The following is a 10,117-nucleotide window of genomic DNA, read 5'->3' as shown; positions in this document are numbered from 1 at the left end:
CGAGATCATGACCTGAGCTGAAGTTGGACGTTCAACCGACCGAGCCACCCAGGCGCCCCGGAATAGATTTTTTTTGTGTTTATTTATTTTTGAGAGAGAGACAGAACTTGAGCAGGGGAGGGGCAGAGAGAGAGGGAGACACAGAATCTGAAGCGGGCTCCAGGCTCTGAGCTGTCAGCACAGAGCCCTATGCAGGGCTCAAACTCACAGAGCCATGAGATCATAACCTGACCCAAAGTCGGTCTCTTAACCGACTGAGCCACCCAGGCACCCGGAAATAGATTCTTTTTATATGTGGCTTATTTCACTTAATACTATGTTTGTGGTGCTTGCTTCGGCAGCACACATACTAAAATTGGAATGATACAGAGGAGATTAGCGTGGCCCCTGCTCAAGGATGACACACAAATACTATGTTTGTGAAATTTACTCATAACATTGAATGTAATTGTAAATTGTTCTCGTTGTGTAGCGTCCTAATGTATGGTATGTAAATACCATAATTTATTTATCCATTTCCTAATTTTATTTTATTTATTTTTTTTTTTAATTTTTTTTTTCAACGTTTTTATTTTTATTTTTGGGACAGAGAGAGACAGAGCATGAACGGGGGAGGGGCAGAGAGAGAGGGAGACACAGAATCGGAAACAGGCTCCAGGCTCCGAGCCACCAGCCCAGAGCCCGACGCGGGGCTCGAACTCACGGACCGCGAGATCGTGACCTGGCTGAAGTCGGACGCTTAACCGACTGCGCCACCCAGGCGCCCCTCCATTTCCTAATTTTAATGGATATTTGCATTATTCCCAGTTTTTGGCTAACACAAATGACAGTGCTCTAAGCATTCCTATGCCTGTGTTTGGGTGAATATATTTACAGATTTCTGCTATATATATTTCTGCTGCTGTGTACCTAGGAGTGGAATTGTGGGATAATAGGGCATGTGCATGTTCAGCTTTAATGGAAAAACAGCAAATTTTCCCAGAGTAGTTGTAGCAATGCACACTCCCACGAGTAGTGTAGGGGAGTTCCGTTTTTCATCCTCCTTCATTGTAGCCATCCAGGAGAGTTTATAGTAATAATATCTATCCATTGTGACTTCGGTTTGTTAACTAATGAAGTTGATACCTTCTTCATGTGTTTTTTGTCCATTTAAATGTCCTCTTTGGTGAAATGCCTGTTCAAGTCTCTTTCATATTTTCTCATGAATTGCCTGTCTGTATCTTAGTGTTTGGTTGGAGTACATCATATACTATGAATAAGAGTCCTTTTTGGATTTGAAGATTACAAAAAAATTTTTTTTCCCACTCTGCAGCTTGCCTTTTTACTCTCCTAATGATGTAATGATGTCATTTGATGAATGGAAGTTCTTAATTTTAATGTAGTTGTGTTTATCACTTTTTCTTTATTGTTAGCATTTAAAAAAATATTTATTTATTTTTGAGAGAGAGAGAGAGAGAGAGAGAGAGAGGGGTGGGGGCAGAAAGAGGTGGGGACAGAGGATCTGAGGTGGGTTCTGTGCTGTCCACAGAGAGCTCTATATGGGGCTCCAACCCATGAACCATGAGAACATGACCTGAGCTCAAGTTGTTGGCTCAAAGAACTGGGCCACCCAAGCACCCCATTGGTAGCATTGTTTTAAAGATTTTGTTTTTAAGTAATCTGTACACCCACTGTGGGGCTTGAATCTACAACCCTGAGATGCAGAGTCACATGCTCTACTACTGAGCCAGTCAGGTGACCCTATTGTTAGTACTTTTTGAGTTACATTTAAGAAATCTTTGCCAGGGCACCTGGGTGCTCAGTCGCTTGGGTATTCGACCCTTGATTTTGGCTCAGATCATGGTCTCATGGTTCGTGAATTTGAGCCCCATATCGGGCTCTGTGCTGGCAGCAGGGAGCCTGCTTGGGATTCTCTGTCTCCCTCTTTCTCTGCCCCTCCCTCCCTCTCTCTCTCTCTCTCTCTCAAGAATAAATAAATAAACATTTATTTTTTTTTAAACGTTTTATTTATTTTTGAGACAGGGAGAGACAGCATGAACAGGGGAGGGTCAGAGAGAGGGAGACACAGAATCTGAAACAGGCTCCAGGCTCTGAGCTGTCAGCACAGAGCCCGATGCGGGGCTCGAACTCACGGACCGCGAGATCATGACCTGAACCGAAGTCGGCCGCTTAACCGACTGAGCCACCCAGGCGCCCCTAAATAAATAAACATTTAAAGAAAAAAAGAAAAAAAAATTTGCCTATCCACAGCTCATGGATATATTCTTTTAAAGGATTTATTGTTTAAGCTTTTACATTTAGTTCCACAATACATACAGGAACCGATATTTTTGTGTGTGTTTGATGTGATGTAGAGGTCAGATCTGTTTTTTCCCCATATGAATATCCAGTTGGCCCAACACTATTTATTTATAAGACCATATTTCCCCACTGGACTCCAGTGACACTTTTGTCATGAATCAAGCTACCATATGTATATTTGGGAACCCTCCTCTCAGTAGCTCATACATATTTCAACTTCATTATTTTCTAAATTATCTTTTTTAACCCAAATAATTAACTCATATGAATGATCAGCCCTATATTTTTCAAACACTTATTCATTTGTTTCTTCTTTTTGGAAACACATAAGATTGCCTACTAAGTTGCATATATTGGGCTAGGTATAGTGTAGGATAAATAAATGTTTATTTGGCTAAGATTTAATTGGACATAATGCATTCTGATAAGTCCCAATAAAGAGGCATGGCATGGTCCTGTGCAAGGAGATATATATTACCTATAACCTCTAGGTCTTTGGGGGATGGTGTGGTATAAAGAATGCAGGAAACCTTCCTGGAAGAGGCAATTCTTAGGATTGTCTTGAAAAATAAATAGAAGTAGCAGGTACAAATGGAGAAGAGAGTGCACATGCAAATACACAGACAATTGGGTTAGTTTCAGAAACTGGAAATGGTTTGTTATGGTTTATTACATGAAGTGTAAGGAGAAAGGGATTGGGTGGCTGGAGGATTATAGCAAAGAATGGATTATGAAAGGACCTTATTCCAAATTCAATGAGAGCCATTAAAGGAAAGAGGAATAATAAACTTTGCATTTCAGAAAGGTCCTTCTGACTGTTGTGTGCAGAAAGAATAGACAGAGCAGAGTTGGTTACAGGGGAACATAATGCAGAGAGACTGGCTAGTCTTCCTGGACATGATTATGCTGACATGGTGAATTTACATTTATTTACTTTAGGGTTCAGTACTGATCGATGTATTGAGTGATTTGGCTCTTACTGTGTATGGCCCTTAAAGACTACCTGCTACATTCACCTTGGCCAAATTCCTCATTAACAATTTAGGTAAGAATATGACCCACACCTGAATTCAGAATTTTATTTAAAGCTTAACATTATCTTTTTCAAACTCTGGTCAACACAATGCAATATTACTAAATAATAAGTTTTTCTGAGTAACAGTGGTAAGAATTATCAGTGGTGATTCTGGTAACTGAGTTTCATCTATTTTGGGAAGGACTTTTGTTGTATAGTAGAGAGAAATATTAATGAATTTCGATTCCAGAAGTAAGACTTATGAAATAATGCAAATACCTCTACCCTATAATATTAAAAATGTATCTCTTGTATTGTAATACAGTGCTTTGAGGTCGCTCATTGATGTTCAGGCACTTAGTGAACTCTTTTGAACAACATATTTATGTCCTGACATACACATTTTAATTTGTAGTTTTGCTCTGGCTGCAAGCCTACTATTGAAATCCAACCTTTGACAAAACTTGAAGAGGCTCAAAGGTATCCTGAGAAGAGAAAAAAAAAAAGAAGAAAGTGGAGAGGCAGCAGATAATCTCAGTTTTCCATAAAACACAATTTATAATTTGGTTGCATTTTATTAGCCCAAATTACACACACTCACAAGAATGCACACTGAAGGCTTCACTTCCATCCTACCCCACCCTCCCCTTAAAGCATATGGAAATTAGGTGGCAGCCTGGGAAGGTTGCCATGGTGCACTGGCTGCAGGGATTTGATAGTAGTCAAAGATGCCCCAAAGTCCCTTCCCCCAACCATCCAAATGTGCACTTCTCTTCTTTCTTTCAAATCCTTGTCTTAACTAATTCCATAGCATAGATAAATCAGGGTGACGCTGATTTACTAGTGAACAACAGAATCGATGTTTTCATGTTGTAGGAAGTAAAATACTGAGGAATTACAACTGGTCTATTTTTATGTAGCACTAGCCACACAAAAAGTCAGAATTCACTTTTAAAATGTCTTATACAACATGTTCCCATCTTCAGGACTTATATTTCTTACTTGGCTTTATCCCTTTGGATGACCTGTGGGTATCTCAAGTTCAACATATCTAAATGGAATTAGTTATTCTTCTCCGTTACCCTCTTTAGTGTTCTATATTCTTCATTATTCTATATCCTCAATATCAGTTCATTGTCATCTGCCTAGTCTACCAAGCTAGACTAAAATAAGAATAACCTTATATAATGTTTACTATATACCAAGCACTATTCTTAGCACTTTATGTATATCAACTCTTCCAAGTTACTCCCAACTGATCACTAAATTCTGTCCATTATATTTCAATTTGTCTTACTAAATATTTGCATAATGAACAAATAACTATTTTTCTAAAGCTTAACCAATTAAAAAATTTTTTTAACATTTATTTAGTCTTGAGAGAGAGAAAGAGAGACAGAACATGAGCAGGGGAGGGGCAGAGAGAGAGAGACACAGAATCTGAAGAAGGCTCCAGGCTCTGAGTTGTCAGCACAGATCCCGACACGGGGCTCGAACTCACAAACCATGAGATCATGACCTGAGCCAAAGTCAGATGCTTAACCAACTGAGTCACCCAGGTGCCTCTAAAGCTTGGCCAATTTTATTAGCCAAAGGGGCTAGTTCAAGGGCAAGATGTGGCAGAATATTTAGGACTTGGTCTTTGAAGCTTCTTCTTTAAGCATTGGCACAAAAGACATAAAACTTTTTTCCTGGCCCAGAGGAGTTCAAGGTCTAGTGATTGAAACTGCTATTACAATACATTGTGTCCAGTGCTGTGTGAGAGAGGACAGTGCAGGAGCTGCTGACACAAAGAACTGTCACATTTCCCAACTTCATCCCAGGATAGTGGTCACTGTCTCACACCATACCACCACCTCTACATTCTTTATAAAACGATCATGCTGTCTGTCTCACATTGCCTGCCTCGTGCAAGTTTGAGTTTAAAAGGATAAATCCAAGCAAATACGTTTCTCCTAAATTCTCTAACAAAAACACAGCTCAAGATCTAAATTTATTTTTATTTTTTTAAGCTTTTACTTATTTATTTCATTTAGAAATGTTTGCTTTAAGTAGGCTCCATGCCTACGTATGAATCCAAGAGACAAAATAGTGGAGGATAACCCTTTGTAACATATTAGAATCACCCTCTATACTAGTGTTTCCTAAAAGTGCTAAAGTAACTAGGGGGCTAGTTAACTGATTCCCAGTTCCTGCATCCTGCACCAGAGTCAGACTGAGTAGATCTAATTCAGTAAATAGTATTCCCTTAGGATTAATATTTACCATTTTGGAACTAAAGAGTTGTAATGGTTTGGGGTGGTATGATTCAGTTATTTCTGAATTCTGAAAACCACTGAATAAGTTCGCAGAGAATTACTTTCCAGACTGTTGTAATCTTAAAAGACATAACTCCCAAATGACACCCAGCCTAGAGAGGTGTTTTGGGAAACATTTCTCAGTCTTCATTTAGATTTACAAATCAATTATGCATGTGCAGAGAAGAGGAAAGGCTGTGTTTTTCTTCATCTGTGCAGCCTAAGAGATCATTTAGGAAACACTTCTTCATTCTGCAGAAACATTGATTATGCATGTGTAGAAAAGAAAGGATTAGAAAAGGCTGTTTTATCTCTTTATAAGAAAAGCTATCTGTTTTTCTAGTATACTGATTATAAGAATTATAGAGGTTTACTCAAGATAGCATGGCCTGAAATAAGTTCCCTCCATGGTAAACTTATATGGTAAACATGGTATATCTTAATAAGCCCGCTATTATTTTTTGTTAATGATTTCAGTATTTTTAGATATGTGAGAGAGACTTCACTCTCACCCCTCATGTTACTAAGCAACATGTCATACGTTGCTAGGAGACAGACTAGCAAGCTTAGGGGCACTTCAGTTCCCTTATCACCTTGCATAACACATGACTATACCCTAGAGAGTTTTACAGTCTTAAGAGAAAAGAGAGAAAAAGTATAATGGCATATAGAAAGGATAGAAAAGGTGACAGGGGTGGGGGAATGGAATAAAGAAAAGAGCAAGGTATTTGAGAAGAGTGTGTGAGGTTGGCAGAGGAAGGGCTATTATGCAATTTCCTTGAATGAGTCATGGAAAAACCTTAAATTGCCAGTGCTCTAATTCATATTCTGTATGCTTCTACCTTTTCTAAAAACAAATTAGAGACTGTACTTGGGGAAGAAGATCTTTCAGATAATATTCTGAATATTATCAGAAGGGTAGAAACTAACCGTAACTTTGTAGAGAAGATTGCCAATTCCAAACACATTAAACAAGTCACACCTTATTTAAAATTCCAGATCAGATACACAATACTATTTCATTCCATTTATCTCTCAAAATAGTGAAAATGGACGGTGCTAAGAGAGAGGTTAGAATGTAAGTGTTCTTGAACAAATTTAGAAGCAAGATTGTCATACAGGCTCCCGGGCAGTGTGTTTCTGTACAAAATTTTAAAAATCTAGTATAAATGGGGGAAAGAAGAAGCTGTTGTGCTCTACCTGGAAGATTCTGTTGTGTCTGAAATAGGAAACCAAGCTCCAGGTTTCATTGTGTACATGTGAAAGGTTGAGTCTTTGTGTCTCTGTGGCATTTACTGTTGCTGGCAACCAGGAAGCTCCGTAGCAATTGTTGCTAGGTCCTCAGTGCCTCTGTTTGCCTGAAACCTTAATCAGCGCCAGAAACACCAGAGATAAAAATCATTGCACAAAATCCAGTGCCCGTTATCCCCAATGGTCCTGCTGCAAACAGTCCATCTTGTGTTCAGTGAAAATCAGCGTAAAATGGAGACTTGACACAAAGAGTTCCATCCTCAGTGTCGTCTCCGTGAATGCCTGCTCTTTCAGTGCAGGGCGGTGAGAGGACACTGGAGAATGGTTTAATTAAAGTAAAGCTTATATCTGGTGTCACCAGCTTAACTAAATGCATAATAAAGAGTCTGAGAGAAGAACACAGACAAGAAAGATTTCATCAGATTTAGATGACTTCCAGTTCTGAGGTCACATCAACATTTGTTGACAGCTTGAGGTCACCTTAGTGACAACAGAAGTCCTGGTGCGAATGATGGCACCATTTCAAATAGGAGTCCAGAGATTCTGATAAAGATCCCCAGAAATAACCTGCATTGTCTCTTGAAATGAAATACTGGCTCTTAGGTGAGCTTCAGAGACCAGTACAACCCACTTACTCAAGCCATCCTATACAAATATAGACTTCAAATTTTGCTTCCTGTGTGTCTCCTACCCAGATGTAGACGGTTATAGCTCTGAACTTACCTGGAAACAATTGCAAATCTGGGCTGAGATTTAGTAAACATTGATGCTGAGATGACATAAATATCTACTTCCATCAGGCATCTAGCCTCCGAAGTGGGTCTGAAGAGATATTTATTGTTGTGATTATTACTAATTTTTGAGTACTTTATCAAGGCTAAATACTATATTATCTAGTTTAATCCTCAAAATAATTCTTAGGGGTAGGTACAATTATATTCACTTTTTTTCCTCTCTTGAGGAAACTGAGGTTCAGAGAAATTAGATAATATGCCCAAGGTCTCTCACAGCTGATATGTGACAAAATGAAAATTCAAACCTGGACCTGTCTGTCTCCAGCGTTTGACTTCGAACCACTACTCTATGTATTGTTTAAAAGAGAATGCTCTTTATATGGAAATAAATTATGTAGTACATCACACTTGTGTCAAGGTGAAGACTGTAGGGTCTTGGGTCTCACTGTCCCCTTATGGGGTAGTGGAGACTCAGAATGTCTGCTCCCCCTGGAGTTGACTTTGCCATAAAGGCCCTACCAGGACAATCCTTCAGAACCCGTGATGCCTCATCCTTGCACTTCCCCAAATCTAGGTTATTCAATATGTAATAATACTCCCTGAGGTCTTTAGGTGAGTGGTTCAGATTGGGCTCTGCAATCCCAGCCCATTCAATCTGGTAGTCCTTTTTCAATGTGAGGCAAAGACTTTGCCCCTAAAGCCTTTCTACATTCATCTGATCTCTCCTTCTCATTTGCTTATCTAATAAGAACAGGAGATCATTTTTAGGGACTGCGTGATCTGAATTCTAATTTAGAAAAGAATGCCTTTTCAAAAGAACAGCCTGGGGCACCTGGCTGGGTCAGTTGGTTAAGCAGCCGACCCTTGGATTTTGGTTCAGGTCATGATCTCACAGTTGGTGAGTTTGAGCCCTGTGTCAGTCTCTGTGCTGACAGCACGGAGCCTGCTTGGGATTCTCTCTCTCTCTCTCTCTCTCTCTCTCTCTCTCTCTCTCTCACTCTCTCTCCCCCCCTCCCTCTCTCTTTGCCCCTTCCCTGCCTGCACATGCTCTCTCTCTTTCTCAAAATACGTAAATAAACTTCAAAAAAGAAGAGTCTGGAGAGATTCACGTTTTACATTATCCAGACCTTTGTTCAGTGCCTTGGAGTCACATTGTCTCAAAATCTTCATTTTAGAATAAAATGTTTCCTTTTCCTTGGCATAACCGAAAAGTCCACTGAATGGTATTTTCAGAACAAAGAAATGTTTGATAATTAAAAATGCTTTCATTCTTACATGTACACTGGGCAGAAAACATGAAATAGTCACATGCAGATGGTATGCTGGGGACTGCTTGCTAGGGCTCATGTGAGCAGAATATAGGCAGCTCTTTCCAACTCTGTATTCAGGGACGTCACACTGGTAGCTTGAAATTGGTCATGATGGGAACATTTACACCATAGAAATTGGCCATGCTACAAATCTGGGCGCTTTTTTTTTTTTTTTTTTTTTTTTTTGCCTCTTTATCTTAGAGCTAGTTGTTAAACCACTAGGAGAGGAGCTCTCAAAGAGCAATGTGTCAGCAGTATAATTGCAGTGAAACATATTCCATCCTTGTATCGCTAAGCATCATGTTGCTGGATTCTCATACTGTATAAATGAAGGAAGTCATCTGCTCAGTGTGTATTAATACAAGTTTTATTAAATGAGGGCCCTCAAACAAAAGACTTGGTAGAAATTGTGTTCACAGGCATGAACAGGACAGTACGATCCACATCTTCTCAGAACATTTGGGTATGTTTAGCAGTGTCTAAGAGAGAGATACAAAGCAGGTTGCAGGGACAACATAGTTTTCTCAGAACAGCACCTATAAGGGGCTTTTGGATCCTGAGGTGATCACCCAAAGATTCTGTATTGAAATCCATAGATGATAGGCCTAGTCTCTATGTGTGAGAAGCCTTATGACCTGACTTGAAATGGTAATTGTTAGAAAAATGGGATTTAAAAATATGACTTCTATTGCCAAGTAATTTGAGAATATTGACAATAGCTAACATTTCTTAATTTACTGCTATGTGCTAGGCTCTGTTCTAGGCATTTTACTTGTATTGGCTCATTTATAGCTCATTATAACTCTCAGAGATAGGTGCTATAATTATCCCCATTTTACAGATGATAAAATTGCACAAAATGTTTAAGTAAGTTGCTGAAGGTCACCAAGTAAGCAACAGAACCAGAGTTCAAACCCAAAAAGTCTGAAGGCCTTTGTAGGCCTTCTAGTATACTTTTTCATGCTAAATATAGATCAAGCTTAACATTTAGGTTATTTCTAATGACTTTTTTTTAGCAGAGCATTTACAATACCACTAGTCAGTATTTTTCCAACCTTTTGGCCATTGATGCATTGTAGAAAATACATTTTGCATTCATATCATATACCCCAAACAAAATAATACTCTTACTATGCATAATATTCTCTGATATTTTCTATCCTATCCTATTTCCCTTCTTTTATGCACCTTAATCTGAAAAATCAGTGA

General features: G+C 39.0%; 1 non-coding gene across 1 annotated transcript; it reads left to right on the top strand.

The window, feature by feature from the left end:
• The first annotated feature begins 325 nt into the window (after positions 1 to 325).
• On the top strand, positions 326 to 430 carry LOC112868088 (U6 spliceosomal RNA). The gene has a single exon (XR_003224263.1). It is a non-coding gene; the product is annotated as a U6 spliceosomal RNA (small nuclear RNA).
• Positions 431 to 10,117: the final 9,687 nt, after the last annotated feature.

Source organism: Puma concolor, chromosome B4 (assembly GCF_028749965.1).
Source record: "Puma concolor isolate L17-30 chromosome B4, mPumCon1.1.hap2, whole genome shotgun sequence".
In the NCBI taxonomy this organism is placed as follows: Eukaryota; Metazoa; Chordata; class Mammalia; order Carnivora; family Felidae; genus Puma; species Puma concolor.
Note: the sequence above shows the minus strand (reverse complement) of the source record. Positions and strands in the feature narration are given on the sequence as shown.